The sequence below is a fragment of the Arachis ipaensis genome, chromosome B10 (assembly GCF_059453495.1).
Source record: "Arachis ipaensis isolate K30076 ecotype BB chromosome B10, ASM5945349v1, whole genome shotgun sequence".
NCBI classification, from domain to species: Eukaryota; Viridiplantae; Streptophyta; class Magnoliopsida; order Fabales; family Fabaceae; genus Arachis; species Arachis ipaensis.
Genome location: NC_142435.1, coordinates 97,350,121 through 97,371,276, shown reverse-complemented (window position 1 = coordinate 97,371,276; position 21,156 = coordinate 97,350,121). Strand labels below are relative to the sequence as shown.

General features: G+C 39.0%; 1 non-coding gene across 1 annotated transcript; it reads left to right on the top strand.

The window, feature by feature from the left end:
- Nucleotides 1-12,563: 12,563 nt before the first annotated feature.
- LOC148581000 (small nucleolar RNA R71) lies at nt 12,564-12,671 on the top strand. The gene has a single exon (XR_015896697.1). It is a non-coding gene; the product is annotated as a small nucleolar RNA R71 (small nucleolar RNA).
- Nucleotides 12,672-21,156: the final 8,485 nt, after the last annotated feature.

The window sequence follows — 21,156 nt, the reverse complement described above, 5'->3', positions numbered from 1 at the left end:
AGATGGCCAAGGTGGTAGCTGTGCACCCACTTAACAGGGCCAGAGAACGAAGAGCTCATGCCCATGAACCACAATAACAACAACAACAAGAAGAGGCAGAAGAGCAACCTCAATTCCTGGCACTTCAACCACCACTACAATACCAATATCAGCAATTTCCAGAGGGATTCAACTGGGAGCAATTACAAGGAGATGTACACCAAATGAAGGGAGATCTACACCACTTGAGGGAAGATGTCAATCAACTCAAGGAAACTCAACAACAACAATGGAGCCAAGTCAACCAAAATATTCAACAACTCCAAGGGAATTGGGAGCATATGAGGAAGGAGCAGCAAGAACAATTTGACTGGGGAGAAGTGCGAAGTGCACTGGACAAAATAACAGAGCAAGGCAAATGGCAACAGAGGAACTTGGCCGAATTCAGACATCTCTATGATGCCAGAACCATATCCAGGAGGTAGTATGACATCAATACACAAGCGAAGCTGAATCACTTGTGTAACACCGTGGTGGCTCTAAACCCAGGATACCCAACCTTCATGCAAGGAATGGAAAAGCTAAATGCAAGACAAGAGGAAATCCTAGCCAAACATAAAGAAGATGAAAGGAATTATATGAGGAGGGCAGGATTTTGGAAGCCCAAGGACACCAAAGCACAAGAAGGTTCCTCCAAGCCAGATGAAGGTGACTCCTCCCCCTCCAAGAAGAAGGACAAAGGGAAGGGGCCAATGAACTAAAGATGAAGCTGCTCAAGGTTGTTGAGTCCCATGGTTGACACTTTCTAATTCTGAAATCTTGTTTAAGTTTTTGCTTTATTTACTTTTTGAATAAATAATCATGCTAGGATAGTTTATGCTTTATGCTTAGTTTTAATTCCTGTTTGAAATCTTTATGAGTTTTTTTTCAAGAAAGAAAATGCCATGTATTTCAAGTCTTCATTTCAACATAAATAAAAGTAGAGTTTGTCCCCATAAGAGTCACTGTGAGTTGTGCAAAAACAATGAGAGAGACCAAGGACAAGAGAGATCATCAAACAAACTAAGAAATAAGTAACCAAGTGTAAGACCTTGGATGAACTAAAAAGAAAATGAGTCATGGAAGAGCAACTAGTCCTAGAAGGAACAACAAGGGGAAGGTTAAGGGGTGTTCCTTGAATATCCATAGAACCAAGAGGTAGTAAGCAATAAAGACCCAAGGCTCTGAGCATCAACTACTGGGATGGAATGAAAAAAAAAAGAGAAACATTAAAAAGCTCAAAAAGAATTAAAGATCTTAGTAGATGCTTGTGGTGAAGATGTGTCAACAAGAGACCTGGGCAAGTAAATTCTTAGGGGTGTCTCAACACCTAGTACCCTAAAACCAACTGGTTTGGGAGTGCTAATTGAAAGCCTAATTAAAGGGTTGTCTTGAGACAAAACACTTGGAGTCGTGGTCAAGAAAGCAAAACAACCCTTACTACTTCAAGGTGACAATCAATAGAAAGGACCCCTAAATCCTATACCTGAAAGAATCCTCAAGGATCCAAGAGCTTTTCATGACATTAAAACATTCATACATGTGTTGAATACTTAGTCTTACTCTTAGTTGTATTGCAATCACTCAAAGCCAAGGCCTCAAGTTATAAAGGTTTACTCACATTGATTTGCTTGGGACAAGAAAAACTTAAGTTTGGTGTTGTGATGACTTGCATCATCTACCTTTCTTTCTTGCATAAAGAAGACCATAAAAGAGCATAAATCTCATTTGATCAGTATAATTCATGCATTATTTGATGAATATTATGGTACACTACTTTGAGATTAGTTGTGCTGAATTTCAGGTGAGAAAAGCATAAAAATTGGGTAGAAGACAAACAAGAAGCTGGGCGTGTGAAACTGGCATGCCACTTAAAGCAAAGGCCACAAAAATGCACTGGCGTGGCACGCCAGGAGCTGGGCATGGCACGCCAGTACTAAAGTCTAGAGAAGAAGTCCAAGCATGCATGTGGGCGTGGCACGCCAGAGACTGGGCGTGGCACGCTAATACAAAATTCCAGATAGCCAAATGGAGGACACAAAATGGGTGTGGCACGCCAAGCTGGGCGTGGCACGCCTGACCCATTGATGAACGAATTTCTTGACGGTTTAGAATTTATCTAATGGAGTCTCGTTGTAAAGTATAGTTTCCAAACCAATCAATAATCATTTCATACAAAAATTTTTGGTTGTCACAAGTACAAACCCCAAATGAAAATTAATCGGAATATTTGGACTCCGGGTCGTCTCACGAAGAGTTGCAATGAAGTGATCAATTATTGGCTATGAGGGGTATAGGGGGGTTTTGGTTGATTAGAGGGGCAAGAAAATAAATGACAAGAAAAGTAAAGAGAGCAACTAAAGAAAAGAGACATTCATGGCAAGGTTTGAGATCATAGGCTTTCTATCCTAGTCATGCAATGATTAATTCATCTTATTTAGTTAACTCCAACAACTAGGGAGAATGTCAAACAAGACTAATTAATCATACCACAATAATAAACAAGAATTTATCTCATTACGTCAACTCCACAAATAGGGAGAAAGTCTAACGAGACTAGCTAATCTCAATCTAAAAGTCCTAACCAACTTACTAATTAAATTAGCAAAAGATTAGCGTCAATGGAAACAATATTAGCTAACAACTCTAGATCACCAACATAAGTTGGGTTTTCATGACTCAAGATTGCCCAATTACTCTTTCCAAGCCAAGAATGCTCAAAATCTACTCTAAAGCCCAACCAAGCATTTTGTCAAACACTTGGTGGGTAATAAAGGAAAGCATAATAAATGTGCAAGAATAATAAAATCTACCAACTACCAATTGCAAGAATTAAAAGAAACCCATGACCAACATGAACAAGAAATCAACAATAACAATCAAGATAAACATAAAAGAGACATGGAAACATAAAATTGCATTAAAGAAAATTGAGATCCAACAAGGTTCATGAACATAAAAGCAACAAAATAAAGGAAATGATCAAGAGGAACTAAGAAGATTAAGATGTAAAATCAAGAAATTAACAAGGGGAAAACTAAATCAAAACAAGAATTGAAAGTGGATTTAAGAAAATTTGACCTAAACTACCCTAAATTCTAGAGAGAAGAGAGAGCTTCTCTCTCTAGAATTCTATCCTAAAACATGATGAAAACTAAACTTTGACTCCTTTTTTCGGTTGATTTCTCACACTCATCTATGGAGATGCTTTGCTTGTTGCATGAGTCCCATGAGTCCAAGTTGGCTTTAATTTTGGCAAGGTTAGCGTCAATAGCTTCATAATTCCTCCTTTGGGATTCCTCTTGCTCCTTTTGACGGATTATTGCTTGAAGCCGATCCATTTCTTCCTTGAGACGATCCATTGACTCTTGGATGGATGGATGTGGGTGTTCTTCTTTGGAGGGTTGTGGTGGAAAGGGAAATTCATTATGTGGTTGAAAGTTATCATACATGGGAGGTGATTCATCTTGGTAAGGGTAGTGAGGTGGTGGTTCTTGAGGGTATTGGTGGTGGAATTGGGGTGGTTCTTCATATGATTCATATGGTTCACAAGGTGGTTGGTATGGTAGATATGGGTTGGGGTCATATGGAGGTGTTTGGTGAAAAGGGGCTTGTGAGTAGGGTTGAGGTTCATGTTGAGGATAAAAATCATAAGTATATGGTGGTGGTGCTTGATTATCACAAAAGGAGTCACCATAGCCATTGAATTGACATGTATTAGGATAGTAATTATACCTATAAGTATTCGGAGGTTGTTGCCAATAGGAGTGATCAATTCCTTGAGGCTCCTCCCATCTTTGTTGGTTCCATCCATAATGAGTGTCATCATTGAAGTTCACATTTCCTACAACATAATTAGAACCAAACTCAAGCCAAGGTGAGAGTTCATAGTGGAAAAGCAAAATAAAACTAACAAAAACTAGCAAATAAAGAAAAAAACAAGATATTCACACTATTCACATATATACAATAACCAATAACACAACACCATTGCAACTCACTGGCAACGACGCCATTTTGATGAACAAATTCTTGACGGTTTAGAATTTATCTAATGGAGTCTCGTTGTAAAGTATAGTTTCCAAACCAATCAATAATCCTTTCATACAAAAATTTTTGGTTATCACAAAGAACAAACCCCAAATAAGAATTAACCGGAGTATTTTGGACTCCGGGTCGTCTCACAAGGAGTTACAATGAAGTGGTCAATTATTGGCTATGGGGATCAAGGGGGGTTTGGTTGATAAGAGGACAAGAAAATAAATGGCAAGAAAAGTAAAGAAAGCAATTAAAGCAAGCAATTAATAAAGAGACACATTCATGGCAATGGATTGAGATCATAGGCTTTCTATCCTAGTCATGCATGATTAATTCATCTTATTTAGTTAACTCACACATCGGGAGAATGTCAAACAAGACTAATTAATCATGTCACAAATATAAACAAGAATTTATCTCATTACGTCAACTCCAACAAATAGGGAGAAAGTCTAACGAGACTAGCTAATCTCAATCCAAAAATCCTAACCAACTTACTAATTAAAATAGCAAAAGATTAGCGTCAATGGAAACAATACTAGCTAACAACTCTAGATCACCAACATAAGTTGGGTTTTCATTACTCAAGATTACCCAATCACTCTTTCCAAGCCAAGAATGCTCAAAATTCTACTCTAACATCCAACCAAGCATTTTATCAAACACTTGGAAGGCATAAAAGGAAAGCATAATAAATGACAAGAAATAATAAAATCTACCAACTACAAATTGCAAGAAAGTGAGGTCAACAACTCAAATCATCAATAAAAGAAACATCAAACATTAAATTTCATTAAATGTAAACAAGATCCAACAGAGCATTCATAAACATAAAAGAGAGCATAAAAGGGAAATTAACAAGAAAACTAAGAAGAGTAGAGTAGTAGAAACAAGAAATTAAAAGGAGAAACTAAATCAAAACAAGAATTAAAAGTTGGATTTAAGAAAATTAAACCTAAACTACCCTAAATTCTAGAGAGAATAGAGAGCTTCTCTCTCTAGAATTCTAACCTAAAACATGATGAAAACTAAAATATGACTACTTTTTTTCATTCCTCCTTCAATCCTTGGGTTCAATAGCATCAGAAATGGGTTGGATTGGGCCCAAAATGAGCTGCAAAATCGCTGGGGGCGATTTCATAAAAGTGGGCCACGGACAGCATCGGCACGCGCGCACAAAGTGCCCGTGCGCGCCCCTGAACGCGAAGCAACATATGGTAAAATTTATATCATTTCGAAGCTCTGGATGTTAGCTTTCCAACGCAACTGAAACCGCCTCATTTGAACCTCTTTAGCTCAAGTTATGGTCATTTGAGTGCGAAGAGGTCAGGCTTGACAGCTTTACGGTTCCTTCATTTTTTCATGAGTTCTCCCACTTTACATGCGTTTCTCCTCACTTTTTCCATCCAATACTTGCCTTATGAACATGAAATCACTCAACAAATATATCAAGACATCAAATAGAATTAAAGTGAATTAAAATCACCAATTTTAGGGCCTAAAAAGCATGTTTTCACTTTTAAGCACAAATCAAGGGAGAATTGCAAAACGATGCTATTTCATTGAATAAATATGAGAAAAGTTGATAAAATCCCCTAAAATAAGCACAAGATAAACCACAAAATCAGAGTTTATCACCCATCAACTACTATGGGCGTTCCACTTAGTGTCGAAGGCGTGGCACGCCAGCCCCAAGAAGTCACTTGGGCGTGCCACTTGAGAACCCAGGCGTAGCATGCCAAACTTGAAGAGTTCACAAATCCATGAGCGTGCCACTTGAGCAGCATGGCATGGCACACTGGTACAATAATCCAGAGAAGGGGCTGAAGGCAATTGAAGACTGGGCGTGCCACTTGAGTAACCAGGCGTGGCACGCCAATGCACAAAGGACCAAAAGCAATGACTGGGTGTGCCACTTGGTATCGAAGGCGTGCACGCCAACCTTAGCATTTCACTATGGCGTGCCACTTGAAGGCTGAGGCGTGGCACGCCAACTACTGGAACCAAGACAAGATCATGGGCGTGGCACGCCAGCCTTTAGGCGTGGCTGGTGCACGAAATTGTGATCATCAATGGCGCCAACAACTTGGTACGCACAATTGTAATCTCAACTCTTTATCACAACTTCGCACAACTAACCAGCAAGTGCACTGGGTTGTTCAAGTAATAAAACCTTACGTGAGTAAGGGTCGATCCCACGGAGATTGTCGGCTTGAAGCAAGCTATGGTCACCTTGTAAATCTCAGTCAGGCAGATTCAGATAGTTATGGAGATTTGATAATTAAAACATAATTGAAATATAAACTAGGATAGAGATACTTATGTAATTCATTGGTGAGAATTTCAGATAAGCGTATAGAGAAGCCTTTCATTCCTCTGAACCTCTGCTTTCCTGCTGTTTTCATCCAATCAGTCCTACTCTTTTCAATGGCAAGCTGTATGTTGGGCATCACCGTTGTCAATGGCTACTTCCCATCCTCTCAGTGAAAATGGTTCAAGATGCTCTTTCACAGCACGGCTATTCATCTGTCGGTTCTCGATCATACTGAAATAGAATCCATTGATCCTTTTGCGCTGTCACTACGCCCAGCACTCGCGAGTTTGAAGCTCGTCATAGCCATCCCTTCCCAGATCCTACTCGGAATACCACAGACAAGGTTTAGACTTTCCGGATCTCAGGAATGGCCATCCATGGGTTCTAACTTATACCACGAAGATTCTAATATCTCGGACTCGGTCCCCTGTATTAGATATCCAAGAGATACCCATTCAATCTAAGGTAGAACGGAAGTGGTTGTCAGGCACACGTTCATAAGTTGGGAATGATGATGATTGTCACGATCATCACATTCACATTGAAGTGCGAATGAATATCTTAGAAGCGGAATAAGTTTGTATTGAATAGAAAAATAGTAGTACTTTGCATTAATTCATGAGGAACAGTAGAGCTCCACACCTTAATCTATGGTGTGTAGAAACTCTACCGTTGAAAGTACATAAGTGATGAAGGTTCAGGCATGGCCGAATGGCCAGCCCCCAAACGTGATCTAAGAACTAAACGTCCCAAGATGATTCCAAAGATCCTAATACAATAGTAAAAAGTCCTATTTATACTAAACTAGTTACTAGGGTTTACAGAAATGAGTAAATGATGCAGAAATCCGCTTCTGGAGCCCACTTGGTGTGTGCTTAATCTGGCGTTTAACTCCACTTTGCAACCTGTTTCTGGCGTTTAACTCCAGAATGAAGCATGGAACTGGCGTTGAATGCCAGTTTGCATCATCTAAACTCGAGCAAAGTATAGACTATTATATATTTCTGGAAACCCCTGGATGTCTACTTTCCAACGCAATTGAGAGCGCGCCATTTGGAGTTTTGTAGCTCTAGAAAATCCACTTTGAGTGCAGGAAGGTCAGAATCCAACAACATCTGCAGTCCTTCTTCAACCTCTGAATCTGATTTTTGCTCAAGTCCCTCAATTTCAGCCAGAAAATACCTGAAATCATAGAAAAACACACAAACTCATAGTAAAGTCTAGAAATATGATTTTTATTTAAAAAAAATAAAAATATACTAAAAACTAACTAAATTATACTGAAAACTATGTAAAAACAATGCCAAAAAGCGTATAAATTATCCACTCATCACAACACCAAACTTAAATTGTTGCTTGTCCCCAAGCAACTGAAAATCAAATAGGATAAAAAGAAGAGAATATACTATAAATTCCAAAATACCCATGAAACTTAGCTCCAATCAGATGAGCAGGACTTGTAGCTTTTTGCCTCTTGAATAGTTTTGGCATCTCACTTTATCCATTGAAGTTCAGAATGATTGGCATCTATAGGAACTTAGAATTCAGATAGTTTTATTGATTCTCCTAGTTCAGTATGTTGATTCTTGAACACAGCTACTTTATGAGTCTTGGTCGTGGCCCTAAGCACTTTGTTTTCCAATATTACCACCGGATACATAAATACCACAGACACATAACTGGGTGAACCTTTTTAGATTGTGACTCAGCTTTGCTAGAGTCCCCAATTAGAGGTGTCCAGGGTTCTTAAGCATACTCTTCTTTTTGCTTTGGACCTTGACTTTAACTGCTCAGTCTCATGTTTTCACTTGACACCTTCACGCCACAAGCACATGGTTAGGGACAGCTTGGTTTAGCCCCTTAGGCCAGGATTTTATTCCTTTAGGCCCTCCTATCCACTGATGATCAAAGCCTTGGATCCTTTTTATTACCCTTGCCTTTTGGTTTTAAGGGCTATTGGCTTTTTGCTCTTGCCTTTTGGTTTAAAGAGTTTTTGGCTTTTTCTGCTTGCTTTTTCTTTTTCTTTTTTTTTTTGCTATTTTTTTCTCTTTTTTTTTGCAAGCTTTTGTATTCACTGCTTTTTCTTGCTTCAAGAATCATTTTTATGATTTATCATATAACATGTCTCCTTCTTCATTATTCTTCAAGAGCTAACATATTTAACATTCATAAACATCAACTTCAAAAGACATATGCACTGTTCAAGCATTCATTCAGAAAATAAAAAGTATTGTCACCACATCAAAATAATTAAACTAGTTTCAAGGATGAATTCGAAACCATGTACTTCTTGTTCTTTTGTAATTAAAACATTTTTCATTCAAGAGAGGTGATGGATTCATATTCATAACTTTAAGGCATAGACACTTAGACACTAGTGATCATATAGTAAAGACACAAACATAAATAAAACATAAAGCTCAAAAATTGAAAAACAGAAAATAAATAGACAAGGAGATTAAGGAATGAGTCCACCTTAGTGAGTGTGGTGTCTTCCTCTTCTTGAAGAACCAATGGTGCTTTTGAGCTCCTATATGTCTCTTCCTTGTCTTTGTTGCTCCTCCTTCATAGCTCTTTGATCTTCTCTAATTTCATGGAGGATGATGGAGTGCTCTTGATGCTCCACCCTTAGTTGTCCCATCTTGGAACTTAATTTTCCTAGGAAAATGTTGATTTATTCCCAATAATTCTGTGGAGGAAAGTGCATCCCCTGAGGCATCTCAGGGATTTCATGGTGAGGAATTTCCTCATGCTCATGTTGAGGTCCATGGTCTCTTATTTGCTCCATCCTTTTCTTAGTGATGGGCTTGTCCTCTTCAATGAGGATGTCTCCCTCTATGTCAATTCCAGCCAAATTGCAGAGGTGGCAAATGAGGTGAGGAAAGGCTAACCTTGCCCAAGTGGAGGACTTGTCAGCCACCTTGTAGAGTTCTTGAGGTATAATCTCATGAACTTCCACCTCTTCTCCAATCATGATACTATGGATCATCATGGCCCGGTCTGTAGTAACTTCAGACCGGTTACTAGTAGGAATAATTGAGCGTTGAATGAACTCTAGCCATCCCCTGGCCACTGGTTTGAGGTCATGCCTTCTTAATTGAACCGGCTTGCCTCTTGAGTCAATTTTCCATTGAGCTCCTTCCTCACATATGTCTATGAGGACTTGGTCCAACCTTTGATCAAAGTTGACCCTTCTTGTGTAGGGGCGTGCATTCTCTTCCATCATTGGCAAGTTGAACGCCAGCCTTACATTTTCCGGACTGAAATCTAAGTATTTCCCCCGAACCATGGTAAGCCAATGCTTTGGATTCGGGTTCACACTTTGATCATGGTTCCTAGTGATCCATGTGTTTGCATAGAACTCTTGAACCATTAGGATCCCGACTTGTTGAATGGGGTTGGTGAGAACTTTCCAATCTCTTCTTTGGATTTCAAGTCGAATCTCCGGATACTCATTCTTCTTGAGCTTGAAAGGAACCTCAAGGATCACTTTCTTCTTGGCCATAACTTGATAGAAGTGGTCTTGATGGACCTTTGAGATGAATCTCTCCATCTCCCATGACTCAGAGGTGGAAGCAATTGCCTTCCCTTTCCTCTTTCTAGAGGTTTCTCTGGTCTTAGGTGCCATAAATGGTTATGGAAAAACAAAAAGCTATGCTTTTACCATACCAAACTTAAAATGTTTGCTCGTCCCTGAGCAAAAGAAGAAAGAAAGAAGTAGAAGAAGAAGAAAATGGAGGAGATGGAGGGTGAGGTATTTTCAGCCAAGGTGAGAAGTTAGGGTTGTGTTGTGTGAAAATGAAGAAGGAATGAGGGGTTTATATAGGAGGGAGGGAGGGTTAAGTTTCGGCCATTAGGGTTGGGTTTGAGAGGGAAAATATTTTGAATTTGAAGGTAGGTGGGATTTATGGGGAAGAGAAGATGGATGTGAGTAGTGAGGGGGTGATGGGAAAGAGTGATTAAAGTGATTGGTGAAGGGTATTTGGGGAAGAGAGTTATGAAAAGGTATGAAGGGGAGAGAAGAAGTGGTGGGGATCCTGTGGGGTCCATAGATCCTGTGGGAATCCTATGGGATCCACAGATCCTGAGGTGTCAAGGATTTTTCATCCCTGCACCCTTTAGACGTGTAAAACGCCCTATACATGCAATCCTGGTGTTTAACACCAGACTGCTGCCTATTTCTGGCGTTAAACGCCACTTCAATGCTCTGTTCTGGCATTTAACGCTAGGTAGATGCTTGTTTCTGGCGTTAAACGCCAGCTTGGTGCCTGTTTCTGGCGTTAAACGCCAGACAGATGCTTATTTCTGGCGTTTAAACGCCAGACTGTTCTCCTCCAGGGTGTGCTATTTTTCATTCTATTTTTCATTCTGTTTTTGATTTTTCAGTAGTTTTTGTGACTTCACATGATCATCAACCTAAAGAACACATAAAATAACAATGGAAAATAAATAAACATGATTAGATAACATTGGGTTGCCTCCCAACAAGCGCTTCTTTAATGTCAATAGCTTGACAGTGAGCTCTCATGAAGCCTCACAGATGTTCAGAACATTGTTGGAACCTTCTAACACCAAACTTAGAGTTTGGTTGTGGCCTCCCAACACCAAACTTAGAGTTTGACTGTGGGGGCTTTAGTTGACTCTGCAGTGAGAGAAGCTTTTCATGCTTCATCTCCATGGTTACAGAAGGAGATCCTTGAGTCTTAAACAGAAGGTTGTCCTCATTCAGTTGAAGGACCAACTCTCCTCTGTCCACATCAATCACAGCTCTTGCTGTGGTTAGGAAGGGTCTTCCAAGGATGATGGATTCATCCTCTTCCTTCCTAGTGTCTAGGATTATGAAATCAGCAGGGATGTAAAGGCCTTTAACCTTTACTAGCACGTCCTCTACTTGTCCATAAGCATGTTTTCTTGAGTTGTCTGCCATCTCTAATGAGATTCTAGTAGCTTGCACCTCAAAGATTCCCAGTTTCTCCATTACAGAGAGTGGCATGAGGTTTATCCCTGACCCAAGGTCACATAGAGCCTTCTCAAAGGTCATGGTGCCTATGGTACAAGGTATTAAGAACATTCCAGGATCCTGTTTCTTCTGAGGTAATGTCAGTTGATCCAGATCACTCAGTTTATTGATGAGAAAGGGAGGTTCATCTTCCCAAGTCTCATTACCAAATAATTTTGCATTCAGCTTCATGATTGCACCAAGGTACTTGGCAACTTGCTCTTCAGTAACATCTTCATTCTCTTCAGAAGAAGAATACTCATCAGAGCTCATGAATGGCATAAGGAGTTTCAAAGGAATCTCTATGGTCTCTAGATGAGCCTCAGATTCCTTTGGTTCCTCAGAAGGAAACTCCTTGTTGATCACTGGACGTCCCAAGAGGTCTTCCTCACTGGGATTCACGTCCTCTCCCTCCCTTGTAGGTTCGGCCATGATGGTTAAATCAATGGCCTTGCACTCTCTTTTTGGGTTCTCTTCTGTATTGCTTAGGAGAGTACTAGGAGGAGTTTCAGTGACTCTTTTACTCAGATGGCCCACTTGTGCCTCCAAATTTCTAATGGAGGGCCGTGTTTTATTCATAAAACTTACAGTGGCCTTAGATAGATCAGAGACTATATTTGCTAAGCTAGATGGATTCTGCTCAGAACTCTCTGTCTATTGCTGAGTGGATGATGGAAAAGGCTTGCTATTGCTAAACCTGTTTCTTCCACCATTATTAAAGCCTTGTTGAGGCTTTTGTTGATCCTTCCATGAGAAATTTGGATGATTTCTCCATGAGGGATTATAGGTGTTTCCATAGGGTTCACCCATGTAATTCACCTCTGCTATTGCAGGGTTCTCAGGATCATAAGCTTCTTCTTCAGAAGATGCCTCTTTAGTACTGTTGGATGATTCCTTCAATCCATTCAGACTCTGAGAGATCATATTGACTTGCTGAGTCAATATTTTGTTCTGAGCCAATATGGCATTCAGAGTATCAATTTTAAGAACTCCCTTCCTCATAGGCGTCCCATTATTCACAGGATTCATTTCAGAAGTGTACATGAACTGGTTATTTACAACCATGTCAATGAGTTCTTGAGCTTCTGCATGTGTTTTCTTTAGGTGAATGGATCCACCTGCAGAATGGTCCAGTGACATCTTTGATAGCTCAGACAGACCATCATAGAATATATCCAGGATGGTCCCTTCTGAAAGCATGTCAGAAGGACACTTTTTGGTCAGTTCCTTGTATCTCTCCCAAGCTTCATAGAGGGATTCACCTTCTTTCTGTTTGAAGGTTTGAACATCCACTCTAAGCTTACTAAGCTTTTGAGGAGGAAAGAACTTGGCTAAGAAAGCCGTGACCATCTTATCCCAAGAGTTCAGGCTATCCTTAGGTTGAGAGTCCAACCATATTCTAGCTCTGTCTCTTATAGTAAATGAGAAAAGCATAAGCCTGTAGACCTCGGGATCAACCCTATTGGTCTTAACAGTATCACAGATTTGCAAGAATTCAGTTAAGAACTGAAAAGGATCTTGATGCCAGGGCATTTTGGCCAGTTTCACTAACCTTTTCTTTATTGTTTTAGGGTAGTTTCATGCATTTTCTTAGGAAATAAGCAAGTTTTGGGTAGAATTTCACTTACATCTTGATTCAAGAAAACATTGTGCACTTTACATGATTTCATGAGAATTACGCAAGAATTGAATGACAAATTGGATGATGCATGTCTCATGATTTGGATTAGAACTTTGATGCACTCTATTGCTTGATTTCCGGATAAAGGAAGTAAGGAAGAACCACGTTAGCAGCCACGTTAGTCTAACTAACGTAACCACTAACGTGGAATGGGGGCTAGCTTGCAACGTTAATGAGAAAAGTAATCGCCAATAACGTCCTCGAAGCCATCATAGCCCACGTTAAGAGTCACGTTAACTAAGTTAACGTGAACTCTAACGTGGAAGAAGAAAATGAAGCCAACATTAGTGATACTCACCTTTGTCACTAACATTGGACCAAGCTCATATTGGCCACGTTAAGAGCCACGTTAACTCAGTTAACGTGGACTCTAACGTGGGGAAGCAAAAGAATGGCCAACGTTAGTGACACTCACCTTTGTCACTAACGTTGGACTAAGCCACTTTGAGCCACGTTAGTTGCCACGTTAACTTAGTTAACGTGGAAGCTAACGTGGAGGGAGCAAGAATCGCCAACGTTAGTGATACTCACCTTTGTCACTAACGTTAGAATGAGCCACTATGAGCAATGTTAACTCCCACGTTAACTTAGTTAACGTGGAAGCAAACGTGGATGAAAGAATGTTGAGCCAACGTTAGTGACACTCACCTTTGTCACTAACGTTGGAGATGGCTATCTGATAAACCACTATTTTATGGTTTATCTTGTGCTCAATTGAGTGGTTTTTATCTACTCTTTACCCACTTATTCATACTATTGCATGGTTTTACATTTGCCTTCCTAATTATGTGCTTTAATTGAAAACATGTTTCTTTGGACTTATCTTTGCTAATATTAATCCTCTCTTGTTACCATTAGATGCCTTGATATGTGTGTTAAGTTCTTTCAGAGATTACAGGGCAGGAATGGCTCAGAGGATGGAAAGGAAGCATGCAAAAGTGGAAGGAATACAAGAAGTTGAAGGAATTGCAAAGCTGTCAGCCTGACCCTCTCGCACTCAAACGGCTGTAACTTTAGCTACAGAGGTCCAAACGACGCGGTTTCAATTTGCTCTAACACTAGTCTCTCCACAGGAGTTGACTAGGACTTGAGAATCAAGCTAATCAGTCCACTTAACCTTCCTTTGTTTAATAAAGCCTGATCAAGTGGGATTAAAATCCAATTCTCTTCATACCTGATAAGGATAACTAGGATAGGAATTCCAATTCTTATACCTTGCCAAGAGATTTTATTATTATTATTTTATTTTACTTGTCATATAACATATTCCCTCCTTACTTCCAAAACCCCAATTTACAAACTCATAACCAATAATAAGAATATACCTCCCTACAATTCCTTGAGAAGACGACCCGAGGTTTAAATACTCGGTTATCAATTTAAAAGGGGTTTGTTACTTGTGACAACCAAAAACGTTTGTATGAAAGGACTTTCGTTGGTTTAGAAGCTATACTTGCAACGAGGATTTATCTGCAAATTTCTAGACCACGCAAAAGTTTCTCTCATCAAAATGGCGTCGTTGCCGGGGAGTTGCAAACGTGTGCCTTATTATTGGTTATTGTAAATATTTTATTTTTTTTGCTTGTTTATTTGTTTTTATTTTTGCTTTTTCTTAAGTTAAGAGGTTATTGGTTTTTTATTTTAAAACTTTTATTTTATCTTATCTTATTTCAAAAATCAAATTTCAAAATTCAAATTTAAAAATTTTCAAAATTCAAATTTAAAAAAAATTTCAAATTTCAAATTTCAAAAATTCAAAATTCAAAAATTTAAAATTCAAAATTTCAAAATTTAATTTTCAAATTCAAAATTTAAATAACCTTTTAATTTAAATTTGTTTTTATTTTTGTTTTTAATTTTTATTTGCTGCTATGAACTCTCACCCCTTTGGCTATGAGTCTAGTTACAATTATGTTGCAGGAAGAAGAAATTACAATGAGAACAGGCATCAAGGTTGGAACAATCAAAGATGGGAGGAGCTACAAGGATTTGATCAACCCTCATGGCAACAACCACCTCCAATGGACTATCAACAACCACCACCGTATGCCTATAAACCCTCTCCTCAACACAGCTTTGAACCGCCATACTCACAAGCCACCTACAACCATTCACCTCCATATGACCCTAACCCGTATCCACCATATTAACCACCTTATGAGCCAAATGAACCATACACAGAACCACCACCTTTCCAACACAACTACTCTCATGAACCACTACCTCAATATTCACCATCTCCATATCATTATCAAGATGAACCACCTTCCTATTATGAACCCTCTCTCCCAACCAATGAATCCTCATGTCCATCCCAACCTCCAATAGATGATAGACTTCGTGTTATTCTTCAAAGGCAAGAAAGGATGAATAAGAGTGTGCAAAATTTCGTGGCCACCTTCGGCGAGTTAGTAAATATAATAGCTTCCCAATATCTGAGCACTCAAAGAACTCCCATGGCTACATGTGGAGAATCAAAAGAAGAGCAAAGCATGAAGGAGACACTAGAAACTTCGGTGGACAATGAGGAACATGGCTTTGTATTGGAACAAGTGGAGGAAGCCATAATAGTTGCAGAAGAAGAAGTGGCTGAAGACTTAGGAGATACAGAACCTCCATGGGAAAGTCCAGTCATAGAACCCCCTTCCAAGACGTTTGAAATTGATGCTGAGGAGGGTGTACAACCTCCAAGGCATATCACAGTTAAAGACTTGGAAGAGGTTGATCAAGAGATGGAGATTCAAGAAGAAGAAGCACAACCTCCCATGCCCTTGGAAAGCAATGAAGAGGAGATTGAATTGGAAGAAAGCTACCAAGAGGAAGAGGTTGAAATTGAAGAAGCTTGTAAAGAGGTGGTAATTATCTGACACTTGTTACCCCAGGAGCCTAAGAATCTGTTTGAAGCTTCTTAAGGGCTTTACGTGCCTTGTTTGGGATCCCGGAGGATATTGGAATCACAAACATTGGTGGAGATTCCTGGATGAGTTCAAGCATAAGCCACCATAACAGGAAGCTCATCAAATGTCCAACTTAAGGACTTTAACTAAAAGTGCTAGGTGGGAGACAACCCACCATGGTATGATCGTTCTTTTTTCATTTTTATTTAGTTTTATTAGTTTTCGAGTTCTATTTTATTTTATTGAACCTGGAGTTTCGCATAACACTCATATTAGCATTGCATTCTGCATTATAAAAAAAAAAATTTCACGCGACGCGACCGCCTCAGTAACGCGTCCGCGTCGCAAGGAGATGGGAGCAATAATAAACGAACAGAAAGTTACGCAGGAACATGGCTGGAGGCGTGCCAATGGCACAAATCGTCCCACATGACCGCGTCGCTAACGCGACCGCATCATATGGGAATCATGGCCTCCCACGCGACCGCGTGCCCCACGCGGCCGCGTGACCAGGATTTCGACGTCAAAGTGGTGCACGACCGAAAGTTATGCAAAAGTGGTGCTGGATTGGTGCTGAACGCATAATCCTTCCCACGTGGCCACGTGACCCACGCGACCACGTCATATCCTTCTAAAGCCCACTCACGCGATCGCATGCCCCACGCGATCGCGTCACTTAAAATTTGGCAATAATATCATTTTGAACAGAGAGTTGTGCGAGTGTGAGGTTACCCTCGCGCCATTAGCCTAAAACGTGTCACGCGACCGCGTGACCGACGCGACCACGTCATTCAGTTTAAGCGCAAGTCGCGCGACCGCGTGCCTCACGCGACCGCGTCGCTTGCGCCGCACAGCTTATCTAAATTAGCCAAAAATATCTTATCTTTTCTTCCCCAAATCCTAATTTCTTTCTTCTTCTCTCTTCTTTCTTCTTTCTTTCTCTCCTTCTTCCCCTCTACTCTTCTATCCCTTTAATTTAATGCATTTATTTATTCTTTCCAATTCTTTTTTATGCATTTTTATGTTGGTGTTGGAGTTTTATTTGGATAAGTGCCTTAATTTATTTGAGCAGGTGGCTATTCTGAGGAGAGATTTGACAATTGACATTTATTCATGGCTCTCATATACATTTGGTTTACATTATTTTCATCCCTATTTTAACTTGCACACCCAGTGTTTGTGAAAAAGCTTTTATGGCATTTTAAATCTTATTTTATTTTACTCTTTCACTTGCATGCCTCTTTTTCACAACACTTGTGCTCCACATGTATTTGGGATTATCATTCACAATTGTCATCATTACACATGCTCTTTAATTTAGCACATTTATTACTTGATGCTTGAGTTATGCTTCTCATGCCTATTATTTGCATATTTTTATCCTCTTGCATCTTATTATTTTGAATTGCCCCTTTTTGATCTTTATTGTTGTCTTTCCTACATGTTGTAGCTACCATGTAGTTGGACTATCATCTTTCCTTTGGCATTCCTTATCACTTGGAATTTCCTCCCTTCCAGTCTTAGTTTTCTATATTTTACACTCTTCCTTTTTTCTTCTTCCTTAGGCATGGGTACCAAGAAAAAAAAAGAGAAGGCCACTGACAAGACACCAGCAAGGGAAGGAACCAAGAGATCTCCAACTAAGGCACCTCCATCTACAAGCGTCAGTTGGAGCAACCCGTCCACCTGCACATCTCAGCATGCACCGAGGACGGTGCAATCTTTAAGTGTGGGGAGGTCGATACCGATCTCCATGGGTTAGTTACTCCTCTATCTCAACACCAATGATTTATTTTCCTTATTCATTGTTGCATTTGCATGTTTGATTGCATATTTGTTTAATTTTTTGCATATTTTACCACTTGGTTGAAGTAATATTTTCTTTTTCAAGAAAATTTTTAGAGAATTTCACTAATTTGAATAAAATTTAATGTTACACTTGTTTGAAGAGATATTATACTGGAACATGGTTTAGAACTCGAACACACAAAACCTGTGAGATTTTTGAGCCTATTTGAATTGGTTACATTTTATCAACCAAAATTCTGTTTTAGTGTGTATTTTTCTCTCTAAAATTGTGATCTTTGTCTTGCTTAATTCTATATTTCCATTGTTTGATGTATACATGCACTTATATGATTGAGGCATTTGTTTCACTGAGCTTACATACCCATATGGTCTTACCTTTCATTATCCTTTGCAAACCAATTTGAGCCTATTTTACCCCTTTGTTCTTTACTTTAGCACATCATTAACTCTAAGCGGAAAATAATATTGTCCTTAATTTGAATCCTTGGTTAGCTTAGACTAGTGAGAGTGCTCATGAATTAAGTGTGGGGAAAAGTGGGTTTGGAAATATTTGGTTTAAGAATTGGGTGTTATATATCTTTATGAAAATGTGAAAGAAATGTTTTTGACATGTTCATGCATTCAATAATTTAATCATATGCATTGAGAAAAACAAAAGAAACTATATATATATATATATATATAAGAAAAAAGAAGAAAAAAGAGAAAAAGAAAAGAAAAAGAGCAATTAAGCAAAAAGGGGACAAAATGCCCCAAAGTAAGTGAAAGCAATGCATATGTACTGTACTTGAAATTAGAATGCATGAATAATGTGGAAAACATGGTTGATGGATAGTTAGATTTTTGTATTGTGATTACATGGATTGTCTAAAGTTAGGTGGAAAGTTTAAGTTAATTAAGGATTTAGATTTTAGTCCACTTGGCCAAATACAATCCTACCTTGACCCTAACCCCATTACAACCCTTAAAAGACCTCTTGATATGTGTATCTGTGCATTAAATTTATGTTGATTGTTAGATGAAGAGCAAGCCTTAGAAAGCAAGGTTAGTAGAGGATTGAGAGAATCGAACCTTAAACATATGAGTGATTAGAGTGTATACACTACCAGTGAGGGTTCGATGCTCGATTCTTTGTTCCCTGCTTTCATGAGCTATTTTCTTCTTGTAAGTCTATTTGTACTTCATTTTCTTGATTTGAATTAGTGAAATCCAGTTCATATTTATTCTTGGAGAATTTATTTACTTTTAAACTAAGTAAGTAAAAGCATTTAGCATGTAGTTGCATTCATAGGATGCATTTCATACATTTTATCATTCCTCTTCATTCTTTATAGCTTCTCTTGAGCTTAGCATGAGGACATGCTAATGTTTAAGTGTGGGGAGGTTGATAAACCACTATTTTATGGTTTATCTTGTGCTCAATTGAGTGGTTTTTATCTACTCTTTACCCACTTATTCATACTATTTGAATGGTTTTACATTTGCCTTCCTAATTATGTGCTTTAATTGAAAACATGTTTCTTTGGACTTATCTTTACTAATATTAATCCTCTCTTGTTACCATTAGATGCCTTGATATGTGTGTTAAGTGCTTTCAGAGATTACAGGGCAGGAATGGCTCAGAGGATGGAAAGGAAGCATGCAAAAGTGGAAGGAATACAAGAAGTTGAAGGAATTGCAAAGCTGTCAGCCTGACCCTCTCGCACTCAAACAGCTGTAACTTTAGCTACAGAGGTCCAAACGATGCGGTTCTAGTTGCGTTGGAAAGCTAACGTTCGGGGCTTCGATTTGATATATAATATGCCATAGTTTCCCTGACGCTAGGCGACGCATGCGGCCGCGTCGCAGTGACAAAAATCAGCTTATTTGAATTCGCAACCAGCGAATTCTGGGTTGTTTCTGACCCAGTTTGCGGCCCAGAAAACACAGATTAGAGGCTATAAAGTGGGGGAATGCATCCATTCATCCTCATGCTTTCATAATTCACTTCTCATGATTTAGATTTAGTTTGAGAGGGAGATTCTCTCCTCTCTCTTAGGATTTGGATTTAGGATTTCTCTTAGTTTTAGGAGTGGCTCTCAATCCCAGGTTCTTTATTTTTATTTATTTTTCCAATTTAATTTATGAACTCTTCCATGTTACATATAATTTTCTTAATTAATGTTAATTGAGGTATTTCAGATTTAAGATTGCTTTGCTCTGTTTAAGATTGCTTTTAATTTAATTTAGATATTTTTTTTCCCTTTTGGCTTTGGTCAAGTGATTGGTAGTACTTGAGTTATCAAACTCAGCAAGTGATTAAAATTGGCAGATTCTGCTTAAGCTAGGATTACTCTAACACTAGTCTCTCCACAGGAGTTGACTAGGACTTGAGAATCAAGCTAATCAGTCCACTTAACCTTCCTTTGTTTAATAAAGGCTGACTAAGTGGGATTAAAACTCAATTCTCTTCACACCTGATAAGGATAACTAGGATAGGAATTCTAATTCTTATACCTTGCCAAGAGATTTTATTATTATTATTTTATTTTACTTGTCATATAACATATTCCCTCTTTACTTCCAAACCCCCAATTTACAAACTCATAACCAATAATAAGAATATACCTCCCTGCAATTCCTTGAGAAGACGACCCGAGGTTTAAATACTCGGTTATCAATTTAAAAGGGGTTTGTTACTTGTGACAACCAAAAACATTTGTATGAAAGGACTTTTGTTGGTTTAGAAGCTATACTTGCAACGAGGATTTATCTGCAAATTTTTAGACCACGCAAAAGTTCCTCTCATCACTATCACCACAACGTTAGAAGCCACGTTAACCTAGTTAACGTGAACTCTAACGTGGGAAGTAGGGGCATTTTGAAATGTTAGTGACAAAGGTAAATGTCACTAACGTTTTCGAAGAATTGGCAAGCCTACGTTAAAAGTCACGTTAGCCACACTAACGTGAACTCTAACGTAGGGGGAAGGGAGGATTCTCAATGTTATTGGAAAAGGTAAGCCCCAATAACGTGTGCGAAGGACCAAGAGGCAACGTTAGTGGTTACGTTGGTGCCAGTAACGTTGAAGTTAACGTGGATCATCCTTGGGTTAGGAACGTTAGTAAAAAAGGTGACTGCCACTAACATTCTCGAACCCACACTTTCACTTAATGTTAACGCCACTAATGTCCTAAGCTAAAAATCCCTGCCTACTTCACACTTTCTTTCTACAAGTAAAGCTAAGCCCATTGAAGAAGATAACTGCTTCAAACTCAAGATCCAAAGGCCCATATCCAAGATTTGAAGAACCAACTAGAAGATCAAAAGAGTAGTATATATAGGGGTAGTTTTGAATCAAAAAGGGGGTTAGAAATTTGAGAACTACTCTCTGTATTTTACTTTGTCTGCAACTTTTAGT